The sequence below is a fragment of the Bombina bombina genome, chromosome 3, assembly GCF_027579735.1.
Source record: "Bombina bombina isolate aBomBom1 chromosome 3, aBomBom1.pri, whole genome shotgun sequence".
Lineage (NCBI taxonomy): Eukaryota > Metazoa > Chordata > Amphibia > Anura > Bombinatoridae > Bombina > Bombina bombina.
Window position 1 is genome coordinate 47,885,514 of NC_069501.1, and position 18,198 is coordinate 47,903,711.

Here is an 18,198-nt window from a genome sequence, read left to right on the forward strand (position 1 = left end):
ATCAGAATGGAATATAAGATAAGGCGAGTCGCATTGTAACGCAGAAAGCTCAGAAACTCTTCGAGCAGAAGAGAAAGCAACTAAAAACAGAACTTTCCAAGATAGAAGTTTAATATCTATGGAATGCATGGGTTCAAACGGAACCCCTTGAAGAACATTAAGAACTAAATTCAAACTCCATGGCGGAGCAACAGGTTTAAACACAGGCTTAATTCTAACCAAAGCCTGACAAAACGTCTGAGACATCTGCCAGACGCTTGTGTAGTAAGATTGACAAAGCAGAAATCTGTCCCTTTAAGGAACTAGCTGATAACCCCTTCTCCAATCCTTCTTGGAGAAAGGACAAAATTCTAGGAATCCTGATCTTACTCCATGAGTAGCCTTTGGATTCGCACCAATAAAATGATATTTACGCCATATCTTATGATACATTTTCCTAGTGACAGGCTTTCGAGCCTGAATCAAGGTATCAATGACCGACTCAGAGAATCCCCGCTTAGATAAAATCAAGCGTTCAATCTCCAGGCAGTCAGCTGCAGAGAAACTAGATTTGGATGTTGGAACGGACCCTGAATGAGAAGGTCCTGTCTCAGTGGCAGTTTCCACGGTGGCAGAGATGACAATTCCACTAGGTCTGCATACCAAGTCCTGTGTGGCCACGCAGGCGCTATCAAGATTACCGAAGCCCTCTACTGTTTGATTCTGGCAATCAGACGAGGTAGGAGAGGAAAAGGAGGAAACACATAAGCCAGGTTGAACGACCACGGTACTGCTAGAGCATCTATCAGTACTGCTTGAGGATCCCTTGATCTGGACCCGTGACAAGGAAGTTTGGCATTCTGACGAGATGCCATCAGATCCAATTCCGGTGTGCCCCATTGATTGCAAACACCTCCGGATGGAGCTCCCACTCCCCCGGATGAAAAGTCTGACGACTTAGAAAATCCGCTTCCCAGTTCTCCCCTCCTGGGATATATATTGCTGATAGATGGCAAGAGTGAGTCTCTGTCCATCAAATTATTTTGGAAACCTCTATCATCGCTAGAGAACTCTTTGTTCCCCCTTGATGATTGATATATGCTACAGTCGTGATATTGTCCGACTGGAATCTTATGAATTTGGCCGAAGCCAGCTGAGGCCACGCTTGAAGCGCGTTGAATATCGCTCTCAGTTCCAGAATATTTATTGGTAGTAGGGACTCCTCCTGAGTCCACACACCCTGAGTCTTCAGGGAATTCCAGACTGCACCCCAGCCCAAGAGGCTGGCGTCCGTCGTCACTATAACCCATGTTGGCCTGCGGAAGCACATTCCCTGGGACAGATGATCCTGTGACAACCACCAATGAAGAGAGTCTCTGGTCTCTAGATCCAGATTTATCTAACTATGTCCATTGCCGCTACCATTAGTCCAATTACCTCCATACAGTGAGCCACTGATGGCCGAGGAATGGAATGAAGTGCTCGGCAAGTGGATAAGATCTTTGATTTTCTGACCTCCGTCAGAAACATTTTCATGTCTACCGAGTCTATTACAGTTTCTAGGAATGAAACTCTTGTCAGAGGAACAAGTGAACTCTTTATGTTCACTTTCCACCCGTGAGTTCTTAGAAAAGCCAACACGATGTCCGTGTGAGATTTGGCTAGATGGTAAGTTGACGCCTGAATCAAAATATCGTCCAGATAGGGCGCCACTGCTATGCCCCACGGCCTTAGAACCGCCAGAAGGGACCCTAGCACCTTTGTGAGAATTCTGGGAGCTGTGGCCAATCCAAAAGGAAGGGCCACAAACTGGTAATGTTTGTCCAGGAAGGCGAACCTGAGGAACTGGTGATGATCTTTGTGGATAGGAATGTGAAGATACGCATCCTTCAAATCCACAGTGGTCATTATATTGACCCTCCTGGATCATTGGTAAAATTGTTCGTATGGTCTCCATCTTGAACGAGAAATTTGTTTAGAGTTTTGAAATCTAAAATCGGTCTGAATGTTTCCTCTTTTTTGGGAACCACGAACAGATTGGAGTAAAACCCCTTCCCTTGTTCTAATTTTGGAACTGGGCTGATTATACCCATGGTATATAGGTCTTCTACACAGCGTAAGAACGCCTCTCTTTTTGTCTGGTTTACAGACAAATATGAAAGATGAAATCTCCCCCTTTGGAGAGAATCCTTGAATTCTAGACGATACTCCTGGGTCACAATTTCTAATTCCCAGGAATCCTGAACGTCTTTTGCCCAAGCCTGAGCGAAGAGAGAAAGTCTGCCCCCTACTAGATCCGGCCCCTTCATGCTGTTTTGGTAGCAGCAGCGGGCTTCTTGGCCTGTTTAACTTTATTACAGGTCTGGTTAGGTCTCCAGAATGACTTGGATTGAGCAAAGTTCCCCTCCTGCTTGGGGGCGGATAAGGAAGTAAAGGGACCGCCTTTAAAGTTTCAAAAGGAACGAAAAACATAATTTATGTAAGAACTTACCTGATAAATTCATTTCTTTCATATTAGCAAGAGTCCATGAGCTAGTGACGTATGGGATATACATTCCTACCAGGAGGGGCAGTTTCCCAAACCTCAAAATGCCTATAAATACACCCCTCACCACACCCACAAATCAGTTTAACGAATAGCCAAGAAGTGGGGTGATAAGAAAAAAGTGCGAAAGCATATAAAATAAGGAATTGGAATAATTGTGCTTTATACAAAAAAATCATAACCACCACAAAAAGGGTGGGCCTCATGGACTCTTGCTAATATGAAAGAAATGAATTTATCAGGTAAGTTCTTACATAAATTATGTTTTCTTTCATGTAATTAGCAAGAGTCCATGAGCTAGTGACGTATGGGATAATGACTACCCAAGATGTGGATCTTTCCACGCAAGAGTCACTAGAGAGGGAGGGATAAAATAAAGACAGCCAATTCCTGCTGAAAATAATCCACACCCAAAATAAAGTTTAATGAAAAACATAAGCAGAAGATTCAAACTGAAACCGCTGCCTGAAGTACTTTTCTACCAAAAACTGCTTCAGAAGAAGAAAACACATCAAAATGGTAGAATTTAGTAAAAGTATGCAAAGAGGACCAAGTTGCTGCTTTGCAAATCTGATCAACCGAAGCTTCATTCCTAAACGCCCAGGAAGTAGAAACTGACCTAGTAGAATGAGCTGTAATCCTTTGAGGCGGAGTTTTACCCGACTCAACATAGGCATGATGAATTAAAGATTTCAACCAAGATGCCAAAGAAATGGCAGAAGCTTTCTGGCCTTTTCTAGAACCGGAAAAGATAACAAATAGACTAGAAATCTTTCGAAAAGACTTAGTAGCTTCAACATAATATTTCAAAGCTCTAACAACATCCAAAGAATGCAATGATTTCTCCTTAGAATTCTTAGGATTAGGACATAATGAAGGAACCACAATTTCTCTACTAATGTTGTTGGAATTCACAACCTTAGGTAAAAATTCAAAAGAAGTTCGCAACACCGCCTTATCCTGATGAAAAATCAGAAAAGGAGACTCACAAGAAAGAGCAGATAATTCAGAGACTCTTCTGGCAGAAGAGATCGCCAAAAGGAACAAAACTTTCCAAGAAAGTAATTTAATGTCCAATGAATGCATGGGTTCAAAAGGAGGAGCTTGAAGAGCCCCCAGAACCAAATTCAAACTCCAAGGAGGAGAAATTGACTTAATGACAGGTTTTATACGAACCAAAGCTTGTACAAAACAATGAATATCAGGAAGATTAGCAATCTTTCTGTGAAAAAGAACAGAAAGAGCAGAGATTTGTCCTTTCAAGGAACTTGCGGACAAACCTTTATCTAAACCATCCTGAAGAAACTGTAAAATTCTCGGAATTCTAAAAGAATGCCAAGAAAAATGATGAGAAAGACACCAAGAAATATAAGTCTTCCAGACTCTATAATATATCTCTCTAGATACAGATTTACGAGCCTGTAACAGTATTAATCACAGAGTCAGAGAAACCTCTTTGACCAAGAATCAAGCGTTCAATCTCCATACCTTTAAATTTAAGGATTTGAGATCCTGATGGAAAAAAGGACCTTGCGACAGAAGGTCTGGTCTTAACGGAAGAGTCCACGGTTGGCAAGAGGCCATCCGGACAAGATCCGCATACAAAAATCTGTGAGGCCATGCCGGAGCTACCAGCAGAACAAACGAGCATTCCTTCAGAATCTTGGAGATTACTCTTGGAAGAAGAACTAGAGGCGGAAAGATATAGGCAGGATGATACTTCCAAGGAAGTGATAATGCATCCACTGCCTCCGCCTGAGGATCCCTGGATCTGGACAGATACCTGGGAAGTTTCTTGTTTAGATGAGACGCCATCAGATCTATTTCTGGAAGTTCCCACATTTGAACAATCTGAAGAAATACCTCTGGGTGAAGAGACCATTCGCCCGGATGCAACGTTTGGCGACTGAGATAATCCGCTTCCCAATTGTCTATACCTGGGATATGAACCGCAGAGATTAGACAGGAGCTGGATTCCGCCCAAACCAGAATTCGAGATACTTCTTTCATAGCCAGAGGACTGTGAGTCCCTCCTTGATGATTGATGTATGCCACAGTTGTGACATTGTCTGTCTGAAAAGAAATGAACGATTCTCTCTTCAGAAGAGGCCAAGACTGAAGAGCTCTGAAAATTGCACGGAGTTCCAAAATATTGATCGGTAATCTCACCTCCTGAGATTCCCAAACTCCTTGTGCCGTCAGAGATCCCCACACAGCTCCCCAACCTGTAAGACTTGCATCTGTTGAAATTACAGTCCAGGTCGGAAGAACAAAAGAAGCCCCCTGAATTAAACGATGGTGATGTGTCCACCACGTCAGAGAGTGTCGTATAATCGGTTTTAAAGATATTAATTGAGATATCTTTGTGTAATCCCTGCACCATTGATTCAGCATACAGAGCTGAAGAGGTCGCATGTGAAAACGAGCAAAGGGGATCGTGTCCGATGCAGCAGTCATAAGACCTAGAATTTCCATGCATAAGGCTACCGAAGGGAATGATTGTGACTGAAGGTTTCGACAAGCTGAAATCAATTTTAGACGTCTCTTGTCTGTCAAAGACAGAGTCATGGACACTGAATCTATCTGGAAACCCAGAAAGGTTACCCTTGTCTGAGGAATCAATGAACTTTTTAGTGAATTGATCCTCCAACCATGATCTTGAAGAAACAACACAAGTCGATTCGTATGAGATTCTGCTAAATATAAAGACTGAGCAAGTACCAAGATATCGTCCAAATAAGGAAATACCACAATAACCTGTTCTCTGATTACAGACAGAAGGGCACCGAGAACCTTTGTAAAAATTCTTGGGGCTGTAGCTAGGCCAAACGGCAGAGCCACAAACTGGTAATGCTTGTCCAGGAAAGAGAATCTCAGGAACTGATAGTGATCTGGATGAATCGGAATATGTAGATATGCATCCTGTAAATCTATCGTGGACATATAATGCCCTTGCAGAACAAAAGGCAAGATAGTCCTTACAGTTACCATTTTGAATGTTGGTATCCTTACATAACGATTCAATATTTTTAGATCCAGAACTGGTCTGAAGGAATTCTCCTTCTTTGGTACAATGAAGAGATTCGAATAAAACCCCAGCCCCTGTTCCAGAACTGGAACTGGCATAATTACTCCAGCCAACTCTAGATCTGAAACACATTTCAGAAATGCTTGAGCTTTCACTGGATTTACTGGGACACGGGAAAGAAAAAAATCTCTTTGCAGGAGGTCTTATCTTGAAACCAATTCTGTACCCTTCTGAAACAATGTTCTGAATCCAAAGATTGTGAACAGAATTGATCCAAATTTCTTTGAAAAAACGTAACCTGCCCCCTACCAGCTGAGCTGGAATGAGGGCCGCACCTTCATGTGGACTTAGAAGCTGGCTTTGCTTTTCTAGAAGGCTTGGATTTATTCCAGACTGGAGATGGTTTCCAAACTGAAACTGCTCCTGAGGAAGAAGGATCAGGCTTTTGTTCTTTGTTGAAACGAAAGGAACGAAAACGATTATTAGCCCTATTTTTACCCTTAGATTTTTTATCCTGTGGTAAAAAAGTTCCTTTCCCACCAGTAACAGTTGAGATAATAGAATCCAACTGAGAACCAAATAATTTGTTACCCTGGAAAGAAATGGAAAGTAGAGTCGATTTAGAAGACATATCAGCATTCCAAGTTTTAAGCCATAAAGCTCTTCTAGCTAAAATAGCTAGAGACATAAACCTGACATCAACTCTGATAATATCAAAAATGGCATCACAGATAAAATTATTAGCATGTTGCAGAAGAATAATAATATTATGAGAATCATGATCTGTTACTTGTTGCGCTAAAGTTTCCAACCAAAAAGTTGAAGCTGCAGCAACATCAGCCAATGATATAGCAGGTCTAAGAAGATTACCTGAACACAGATAAGCTTTTCTTAGAAAGGATTCAATTTTCCTATCTAAAGGATCCTTAAACGAAGTACCATCTGACGTAGGAATAGTAGTACGTTTAACAAGGGTAGAAATAGCCCCATCAACTTTAGGGATTTTGTCCCAAAATTCTAATCTATCAGACGGCACAGGATATAATTGCTTAAAACGTTTAGAAGGAGTAAATGAATTACCCAAATTATTCCATTCTCTGGAAATTACTTCAGAAATAGCACCAGGAACAGGAAAAACTTCTGGAATAACCACAGGAGATTTAAAGACCTTATCTAAACGTTTACATTTAGTATCAAGAGGACCAGAATCCTCAATTTCTAAAGCAATTAGTACTTCTTTAAGCAAAGAACGAATAAATTCCATTTTAAATAAATATGAAGATTTATCAGCATCAACCTCTGAGACAGAATCCTCTGAACCAGAAGAGTCATTAGAATCAGAATGATGATGTTCATTTAAAAATTCATCTGTATAAAGAGAAGTTTTAAAAGATTTTTTATGTTTACTAGAAGGAGGAATAACAGACATAGCCTTCTTAATGGATTCAGAAACAAAATCTCTTATGTTATCAGGAACACTCTGAACATTAGATGTTGATGGAACTGCAACAGGTAATGGTACATTACTAAAGGAAATATTATCTGCATTAACAAGTTTGTCATGACAATTAGAACAAACAGCTGGAGGAACAGCTACCAAAAGTTTACAGCAGATACACTTAGCTTTGGTAGTTCCAGCACCAGACAGCGATTTTCCTGAAGTATCTTCTGACTCGGATGCAACGTATGTAAGAGAAAAAACAACATATAAAGCAAAATTGATGAAATTCCTTAAATGACAGTTTCAGGAATGGGAAAAAATGCCAAGGAACAAGCTTCTAGCAACCAGAAGCAATGAAAAATGAGACTTAAATAATGTGGAGACAAAAGCGACGCCCATATTTTTTAGCGCCAAATAAGACGCCCACATTATTTGGCGCCTAAATGCTTTTGGCGCCAAAAATGACGCCACATCCGGAACGCCGACATTTTTGGCGCAAAAGAACGTCAAAAAATGACGCAACTTCCGGCGACACGTATGACGCCGGAAACAGAAAAGATTTTTTGCGCCAAAAAAGTCCGCGCCAAGAATGACGCAATAAAATGAAGCATTTTCAGCCCCCGCGAGCCTAACAGCCCACAGGGAAAAAGTCAAATTTTTAAGGTAAGAAAAAAAGATTGATCCAAATGCATTATCCCAAATATGAAACTGACTGTCTGAAAAATAAGGAATGTTGAACATCCTGAGTCAAGGCAAATAAATGTTTGAATACATATATTTAGAACTTTATAAAAAAGTGCCCAACCATAGCTTAGAGTGTCACAGAAAATAAGATTTACTTACCCCAGGACACTCATCTACATGTTTGTAGAAAGCCAAACCAGTACTGAAACGAAAATCAGCAGAGGTAATGGTATATATAAGAGTATATCGTCGATCTGAAAAGGGAGGTAAGAGATGAATCTCTACGACCGATAACAGAGAACCTATGAAATAGACCCCGTAGAAGGAGATCATTGCATTCAAATAGGCAATACTCTCCTCACATCCCTCTGACATTCACTGCACGCTGAGAGGAAAACCGGGCTCCAACCTGCTGCGGAGCGCATATCAACGTAGAATCTAGCACAAACTTACTTCACCACCTCCATAGGAGGCAAAGTTTGTAAAACTGATTTGTGGGTGTGGTGAGGGGTGTATTTATAGGCATTTTGAGGTTTGGGAAACTTTGCCCCTCCTGGTAGGAATGTATATCCCATACGTCACTAGCTCATGGACTCTTGCTAATTACATGAAAGAAATTATTCTATTTGGTCCTGACCTTTACCTCTAGTAATGATCTCCTTTAGTTCAGGCCCGAATAGGGTCTTACCCTTAAAGGGAATAGCTAAAAGCTTGGATTTAGATAACACATCAGCAGACCATGACTTAAGCCATAACGCTCTATGCGCTAAAATGGAAAAGCCTGCATTCTTAGCCGCTAATTTAGCCATTTGGAAAGCGGCATCTGTAACAAAAGAATTTGCTAGCTTGAGAGCCTTAATTCTATCCAAAATATCATCTAATGGGGTCTCAACCTTAAGAGACACCTCTTGAGCCTCAAACCAAAAAGCTGCTGCAGTAGTTACTGGAACAATGCACACTATAGGTTGCAGAAGAAAACCCTGATGAATAAACAACTTCTTTAGAAGCCCTTCTAATTTTTTATCCATAGGATCTTTAAAAGCACAACTGTCCTCAAAAGGTATAGTTGTACGCTTAGTCAGGGTAGAAATAGCTCCCTCCACCTTAGGGACTGTCTGCCACGAATCCCGAATGGTGTCAGATATGGGAAACATTTTCTTAAAAGTAGGAGGGGTAGAGAACGGAATGCCTGGTCTATCCCATTCCTTAGTAACAATGTCCGAAATTCTTCTAGGGACTGGAAAAACAGTGTAAGTAGGGACCTCTAGATATTTATCCATTTTACACAGTTTCTCTGGCGGGATGACAATAGGGTCACAATCATTCAGAGTCGCTAAGACCTCCCTGAGTAACAAGCGGAGGTGTTCAAGCTTAAAGTTAAAGGCCGTCACATTTGAGTATGAGTGAACATCTTTCCTGAATCAGAAAGCTCTCCCTCAGACAGCAATTCCCCCCACCCCCAAATCAGAACACTGTGAGGGTACATCGGAAATGGCCAATAAAGCATCAGAGGGCTCAGCATTTACTCTAATACTTGACCTGCTGCGCTTACCCTGTAAACCTGGCAGTTTAGATAATACCTCTGTAAGGGTAGTAGACATAACTGCAGCCATATCTTGCAGGGTGAAAGAATTAGACGCACTAGAAGTACTTGGCGTCGCTTGGGAGGGCATTAAAGGTTGTGACACTTGGGGAGAAGTAGATGGCATAACCAGATTCTCTTCTGACTGAGAATCATCCTGAGACATACTTTTATCAGCTAAAATATGTTCTTTGCAATGTAAGGCCCTTTCAGAACATGAGGGACACATTTGAAGTGGGGGTTCCACAATGGCTTCTAAACACATGGAAAATTGTCTTTCCTCAATGTGAGACATGTAAAAACAGGCTAGTAATGACCACAAACAGGCTTGAAAACACTTTACTTTGTGAAAAAAATAACAATCTGAAAAAACGGTACTGCACCTTTAAGAGAAAAAAAAAAAGCATACAATTTTTCCAAAACTGCTTTAAAGTGATAAAATTATCTCAATTTTATGATAAATGTATCCCAACTTGCCAGCTAAGATTGCACTACAAGAAAAGGAATACTTAACCCTTAAGGACAAAAAACGTTATACCAAAAACGTTATAATTAAGCAAAAAAAAAAAAAAAAACCTGCACCTCGCCACAGCCCTGCTGTGGCGCCTACCTGCCCTCAGGGGTCTGCAAAATCGGATTAACCCTTCAATTAGGCACAAACTTTCCTGAAAGGCCCACCGGAGCTGGAGCTTGCTGCTTGCATGGGGAATACAACTGCGCAACTGAGGCGCGAAAATAGGCCCCGCCCATCTAACTCGATGTCTCACAGCCTTAAACAATAACCGCACCTGAGTGGTCTAAAAACCTAGCCATGTGGATTCATATACCCATCTAAATGAAGCCATGTGTACCCTCCATTGCCAAAATAAATTAAAATGTTTGCCACAAAAAAACGTAATTTTTTTTTATAAATTTTTTTATTGAGGTTAATAAACGATACAACTATAAGGGAAGCGCAGAGTTTGTAAGTACACAATTAGTGACAAATAAAACCACATCCCAGGAAAAAAGACATTAATATCTAGAGATTACAGTATGTTTTGCAAATAAAAATACATCAATTACGCAGACCATGGTAGAGCCTAAATAATGACAACTTGTATGCAGAGGCCAGGAAACCAGGCATTCTTTATAACAATAAGAAACTGTAATGGGGATAATGTTGATAAAAGGACTATACAGACTCTTTTTTCTGATGGGGGGTATTAGGGAAGGAAAGCAGTGGGCAAGAGCCACTCAGATAAGGGAAAAGAGGGGAAGAGAAGATAAAATGTCTAGTTGTGCTAGTGAGTGAACTATAACATGGAGGGGGAACTAAGTATAGTCATATAGAAGGACTGGTATACGCCAAGGATAAGTATATATAAGTATTCATAGTTAGATCAGGTAACAGATTTGATAATAGGTCAATTATAGACATAGTGCTAAAGGAGAGCTAACAGTGGCTGAGGACCTAACTAATACACTTTAAAATGTGAGATATGGGGTGCTTATAAACTAGGAGTGGGTAGGGTAAAGACCCCAGCCCTCGCATCTAGATAGGGAACCATTAGCCAAAGTTACAATAGCTATCTGTATCAAAATGATAAAGCTCCCAGTTACTCTGATGTGATACTTAGAATATCAATCCAATAAATACAAAAGAGGGGATGATTTGTTAGCACCTTCTATCTACAATATAACACATTCCTTTACTATATGTTAGACTGAAAATTCAACAATAAATTTTCTAAATTTTATACAGCAGCTTTGGATATGAAACTATTAGAGTTATTCTAGAACCACTGAAACTGAATCAAGCCAATAACTGAGGAGGTTAAAGAGTTATCACAGGAGCCAAGGGCGCCAGCATGAATAATGAACGGGGCATCAAGCTCAGAAGAAAAGGGACATACATACATATAAGGATGCACATCAACAGGCAGGGCTCAAAAACATAAATAAGTAAAATAGAGGGGATTGATACTTATGGGGGCAATGTCCAGCGCTTCATATAGGAGGGGAAGTCCTTATAATTAACCCACCCCACACCTGGAGAGTTGGCCTGGATCGGGACAATTAGTCCTGTGAAATTCGGCAGCCCCACTTGGAGGTCAAGTAGCCGACAATCCTTCAAAGATCAGTACTTGGTTTGTTGGTAGTTGTACGCTACTTTTGAACCCATCCGCCATACACCTCTGTCTGCTGAAACGCCACCAGCCACTGCGCCGTTTAATTGTAAAGAGGAACTGCGTCCCTAAGGCCTTATCGCCACCCCAGAGGTCGGCCGCACCATCCAGAGAGACGACCAAGGATAGCCCGGTGGCATACTGTGGCTGATAGAGAAGAGGGCAGGAGGCGGCTATAGGCGGACAGTCAGTTTCCATGTTGCTCAGGACTCGAACGATTACGGGATTCTCTAGACTGCCGCTACTCTGGAAGTCACTGTGTGCTGCGGTGAGGGAATAAGCGCCGGGTCCAGTCAGCAGCAGTTCATGTTCTTGTGAGTAGGAGGCTTCCTGCGGAGCTACCAGTTCCTCTATTTTCAGACCAGGCTGAGGCTCGCAAGTAATGTTTAGTGAGCGGTTTTGCCCATCTAGATTAGATATCTCCTGCTGCGTTGTGAATCCCATTGCTTCTGTCACTCCTGCTAACTCGAGATCCTTCTCACTCTTAGCAAAATGCAGGGTATGGTGTAAGTCCATAAAGTTGCGGTGCATCTGTAGCTACAGCCCCTCCAGCATCAGCTGTATCTGCGCTTGAAAGTCCTCCTCCATGTCTAAGCATAAGGTGTCAATAGTCACTAGCATGAGATTATTATTCCCGGCTGTTAACAAACCGGGGGGTTACAGTGCTGCCGACGGTTACAGTGTAATCCGTGGTATCAAACAATTCTCTGACTTTCCCTCTACTAAGTTCACTATTTATGTGTGAATATAGTTGGATAGGGTAGAGATAACAGCTAAAATGTAGAGTTTATAGTGGGAGCTTCAACATCCTGCGACTTCTCCCGGCTGCGGCTAGGACACGCCCCCCCAAAAAAACATAATTTATGCTTACCTGATAAATTTATTTCTCTTGTAGTGTATCCAGTCCATGGATCATCCATTACTTGTGGGATATTCTCCTTCCCAACAGGAAGTTGCAAGAGGATCACCCACAGCAGAGCTGCTATATAGCTCCTCCCCTCACTGCCATATCCAGTCATTCGACCGAAACAAGCCGAGAAAGGAGAAACCATAGAGTGCAGTGGTGACTGTAGTTTAATAAAAATTTTGACCTGCCTTAAAAAGGACAGGGCGGGCCGTGGACTGGATACACTACAAGAGAAATAAATTTATCAGGTAAGCATAAATTATGTTTTCTCTTGTTAAGTGTATCCAGTCCACGGATCATCCATTACTTGTGGGATACCAATACCAAAGCTAAAGTACACGGATGATGGGAGGGACAAGGCAGGAACTTAAACGGAAGGAACCACTGCCTGTAGAACCTCTCCCCCAAAAACAGCCTCCGAAGAAGCAAAAGTATCAAATTTGTAAAATTTTGAAAAGGTATGAAGAGAAGACCAAGTCGCAGCCTTGCAAATCTGTTCAACAGAAGCCTCATTTTTAAAGGCCCAGGTGGAAGCAACCGCTCTAGTAGAATGAGCTGTAATCCTTTCAGGGGGCTGCTGTCCAGCAGTCTCATAGGCTAAACGGATTATACTCCGAAGCCAAAAAGAAAGAGGTTGCCGAAGCCTTTTGACCTCTCCTCTGTCCAGAGTAAACAACAAACAGGTTAGATGTTTGACGAAAATCTTTAGTAGCTTGTAAGTAAAACTTCAAGGCACGGACTACGTCTAGATTATGCAAAAGACGTTCCTTCTTTGAAGAAGGATTAGGACACAATGATGGAACAACAATCTCTTGATTGATATTCTTGTTAGAAACCACCTTGGGTAAAAACCCAGGTTTTGTACGTAGAACTACTTTATCTGAATGAAAGATCAGATAAGGAGAATCACAATGTAAGGCAGATAACTCAGAGACTCTTCGAGCCGAGGAAATAGCCATCAAAAACAGAACTTTCCATGATAAAAGTTTGATATCAATAGAATGAAGGGGTTCAAACGGAACCCCTTGAAGAACTTTAAGAACCAAGTTTAAGCTCCATGGAGGAGCAACAGGTTTAAACACAGGCTTAATTCTAACTAAAGCCTGACAAAATGCCTGAACGTCTGGAACTTCTGCCAGACGCTTGTGTAAAAGAATAGACAGAGCAGAAATCTGTCCCTTTAAAGAACTAGATGATAATCCTTTGTCCAAACCCTCTTGGAGGAAGGACAATATCCTAGGAATCCTAACCCTACTCCATGAGTAATTCTTGGATTCACACCAATGAAGATATTTACGCCATATCTTGTGGTAGATTTTCCTGGTGACAGGCTTTCGTGCCTGTATTAATGTATCAATGACTGACTCGGAGAAGCCACGCTTTGATAGGATCAAGCGTTCAATTTCCATGCAGTCAGTCTCAGAGAAATTAGATTCGGATGATTGAAAGGACCTTGTATTAGAAGGTCTTGTCTCAGAGGCAGAGTCCATGGTGGAAAGGATGACATGTCCACCAGATCTGCATACCAGGTCCTGCGTGGCCACGCAGGCGCTATCAGAATCACTGATGCTCTCTCCTGTCTGATTTTGGCAATCAGTCGAGGGAGCAGAGGAAACGGTGGAAACACATAGGCCAGGTTGAAGAACCAAGGAGCTGCTAGAGCATCTATCAGCGTCGCTTCTGGGTCCCTGGACCTGGATCCGTAACAAGGAAGCTTGGCGTTCTGGCGAGACGCCATGAGATCCAGTTCTGGTTTGCCCCAACGATGGACCAATTGAGCAAACACCTCCGGATGGAGCTCCCACTCCCCCGGATGAAAAGTCTGACGACTTAGAAAATCCGCCTCCCAGTTCTCCCGGGATATGGATCGCTGATAGGTGGCAAGAGTGAGTCTCTGCCCAGCGAATTATCTTGGAGACTTCTGACATCGCTAGGGAACTCCTGGTTCCCCCTTGATGGTTGATGTAAGCCACAGTCGTGATGTTGTCCGACTGAAATCTGATGAACCTGAGGGTTGCTAACTGAGGCCAAGCTAGAAGAGCATTGAATATTGCTCTTAACTCCAGAATATTTATTGGGAGGAGTTTCTCCTCCTGAGTCCATGAACCCTGAGCCTTCAGGGAGTTCCAGACTGCACCCCAACCTAGAAGGCTGGCATCTGTTGTTACAATCGTCCAATCTGGTCTGCGAAAGGTCATACCTTTGGACAGGTGGACCCGAGATAACCACCAGAGAAGAGAACCTCTGGTGTCCTGATCCAGATTTAGTAGAGGGGACAAATCTGTGTAATCCCCCTTCCACTGACTGAGCATGCATAATTGCAGCGGTCTGAGATGCAGGCGCGCAAATGGCACTATGTCCATCGCCGCCACCATTAAGCCGATTACTTCCATGCACTGAGCCACCGCAGGGCGCGGAATGGAGTGAAGAACAAGGCAAGCATTTAGAAGTTTTGATAACCTGGACTCCGTCAGGTAAATTTTAATTTCTACAGAATCTATAAGAGTCCCTAGGAAGGAAACCCTTGTGAGAGGAGATAGAGAACTCTTTTCTTCGTTCACTTTCCACCCATGCGACCTCAGGAATGCCAGAACTATCTCTGTATGAGACTTGGCAATTTGAAAGCTTGACGCCCGTATCAGGATGTCGTCTAGATAAGGAGCCACCGCTATGCCTCGCGGTCTTAGAACCGCCAGAAGTGAGCCCAGAACCTTTGTAAAAATTCTCGGGGCTGTAGCCAACCCGAAGGGAAGAGCTACAAATTGGTAATGCCTGTCTAGAAAGGCAAACCTTAGGAACCGATGATGATTCTTGTGAATCGGAATGTGAAGGTAGGCATCCTTTAAGTCCACTGTGGTCATGTACTGACCCTCTTGGATAATAGGCAAGATGGTTCGAATAGTTTCCATCTTGAATGATGGAACTCTGAGGAATTTGTTTAAGATCTTTAGATCCAAAATTGGTCTGAAGGTTCCCTCTTTTTTGGGAACCACAAACAGATTTGAATAAAAACCCTGTCCTTGTTCCGTCTGCGGAACTGGATGGATCACTCCCATTACTAGAAGGTCTTGCATGCAGCGTAGGAATGCCTCTTTCTTTATCTGGTTCTCCCTTGTGGAGGAGAAGCTTTGAAGTCCAGAAGATATCCCTGAGATATGATCTCCAACGCCCAGGGATCCTGAACATCTCTTGCCCACGCCTGGGCGAAGAGAGAAACTCTGCCCCCTACTACATCCGTTGCCGGAGAGGGGGCCGGTCCTTCATGCTGTCTTGGAGGCAGCAGCAGGCTTTCTGGCCTGCTTGCCCTTGTTCCAGGACTGGTTAGGTTTCCAGGCCTGCTTGGTTTGAGCAAAAGTTCCCTCGTGTTTTGAAGCAGAGGAAGTTGATGCTGCACCCGCCTTGAAATTTCGAAAGGCACGAAAATTAGACTGTTTGGCCTTTGATTTGGCCCTGTCCTGAGGAAGGGTATGACCCTTACCTCCAGTAATGTCAGCAATAATTTATTTCAAACCAGGCCCGAATAAGGTCTGCCCCTTGAAAGGAATGTTGAGTAATTTAGACTTTGAAGTCACGTCAGCTGACCAGGATTTAAGCCATAGCGCCCTACGCGCCTGGATGGCGAATCCGGAATTCTTAGCCGTTAGTTTAGTCAGATGAACAATGGCATCAGAAACAAATGAGTTAGCTAGCTCAAGTGTTCTAAGCTTGTCAATGATTTCACTCAATGGAGCTGTATGGATGGCCTCTTCCAGGGCCTCAAACCAGAATGCTGCCGCAGCAGTGACAGGCGCAATGCATGCAAGGGGCTGTAAAATAAAACCTTGTTGAATAAACATTTTCTTAAGGTAACCCTCCAATTTTTTATCCATTGGATCTGAAAAAGCACAACTGTCCTCAACCGGGATAGTGGTACGCTTTGCTAAAATAGAAAGCTGCACCTTAGGGACCGTCTATTGGAAACATTTTTCTAAATATAGGAGGGGGGAAAACGGCACACCGGGTCTATCCCACTCCTTACTAATAATTTATGTAAACCTTTTAGGTATTGGAAAAACATCAGTACACACCGGCACTGCGTAGTATTTATCCAGTCTACACAATTTCTCTGGCACTGCAATTGTGTCACAGTCATTTAGAGCAGCTAACACCTCCCCAAGCAATACACGGAGGTTCTCAAGCTTAAATTTAAAATTAGAAATCTCTGAATCAGGTTTCCCCGAGTCAGAGATGTCACCCACAGACTGAAGCTCTCCTTCCTCAGGTTCTGCATATTGTGACGCAGTATCAGACATGGCTCTTACAGCATCTACGCGCTCTGTATCTCGTCTAACCCCAGAGCTATCGCGCTTGCCTCTTAATTCAGGCAATCTGGCTAATACTTGTGACAGGGTATTATCCATGATCGCAGCCATGTCCTGCAAAGTAATCGCTATGGGCGTCCCTGATGTACTTGGCGCCATATTAGCGTGAGTCCCTTGAGCGGGAGGCAAAGGGTCCGACACATGGGGAGAGTTAGTCGGCATAACTTCCCCCTCGACAGAACCCTCTTTTATAGATAAAGACTGATCTTTACTGTTTAAGGTGAAATCAATACATTTAGTACACATTCTCCTATGGGGCTCCACCATGGCTTTTAAACATAATGAACAAGTAGTTTCCTCTGTGTCAGACATGTATATACAGACTAGCAATGAGACTAGCAAGCTTGGAAAACACTTTAAACCAATTTAAATACACCACTCTCCTCTTACTACCTCCATCTTTGTTGAGAGTTGCAAGAGAATGACTGGATATGGCAGTGAGGGGAGGAGCTATATAGCAGCTCTGCTGTGGGTGATCCTCTTGCAACTTCCTGTTGGGAAGGAGAATATCCCACAAGTAATGGATGATCCGTGGACTGGATACACTTAACAAGAGAAACGTTATTTTATCTCCCATCATAAAATCGTTTGCCCACAAACATGTCATCAGTGTCAACCATTTTTTTACAACCCAACATACAGGTCCAGTAATACCACTCTCTATACATTAGGGTTACTGCTTACCCCTTCCCTCATGGGGATACTGTCAGCCAATTCTGAAATAACACAGTCTCTCCAGAAAAAAAAGACTGAACATACCTCAATGCTTGTAGCATGAAAAACGTTCCTCACTACTCTGGATCTTAGTAACAACTGCTAAGATCATCAGATTCCAGTCAGAAATCTTCATCCATCTGCTGCCTGGGAAAAAAATAGCACTCACCGGTACCATTTAAAATAAAAAAGTCTTGCTTGAAGAAAATAAAAACTAACATTTTATCACCGCTTTCACTTTACCCTTCCTATTACTTAGTGTAGGCAAAGAGAATGACTGGGGGGTGGAGTCAAGGGAGGAGCTATATAGACAGCTCTGCTGTGGTGCTCTTTGCCACTTCCTGTTAGCAGGAGGATAATATCTCACAAGTAAAGGATGAATCAGTGGACTCGTATCTTATAGAAGAAATAAAAAGACTTCTTTATGACTGAATCTCCATGATATCTTAAAGCTACATCTAGTAAATACAACTGTCCACAAAACAGGACCTGGGATGACAGTTATAATGAATTCTGAAACTATAAATTCAGGCCAGAAAGCAAGGGACATAAACCTCACATCTTTTCGTTCATGATTCAGATAATTTACAGAATTTTCATTTATTTGAAAAACAAAACAAAAAAAAACAACCAACCACACATATCAAATTAAACTTAGTTTTGTTTTTTGTATCCGGTATTGAAAAGTTGATAGGTAAACTTGGGAGCTTGCACGTGTCTGGAGAACTATATGACAGCAGTTTTGCAAGAATGCGTTTAACACTGTAATACATTGTGCAAACACGGTTA

The 18,198-nt window shown here is 42.4% G+C and overlaps 1 protein-coding gene across 5 annotated transcripts in view; it reads right to left on the reverse strand.

The window, feature by feature from the left end:
- The window catches only part of USF3 (upstream transcription factor family member 3), a 67,226-nt gene that overhangs the window by 22,992 nt on the left and 26,036 nt on the right, over positions 1-18,198 (reverse strand). The gene's annotated exons all lie outside the window — the stretch shown is intronic.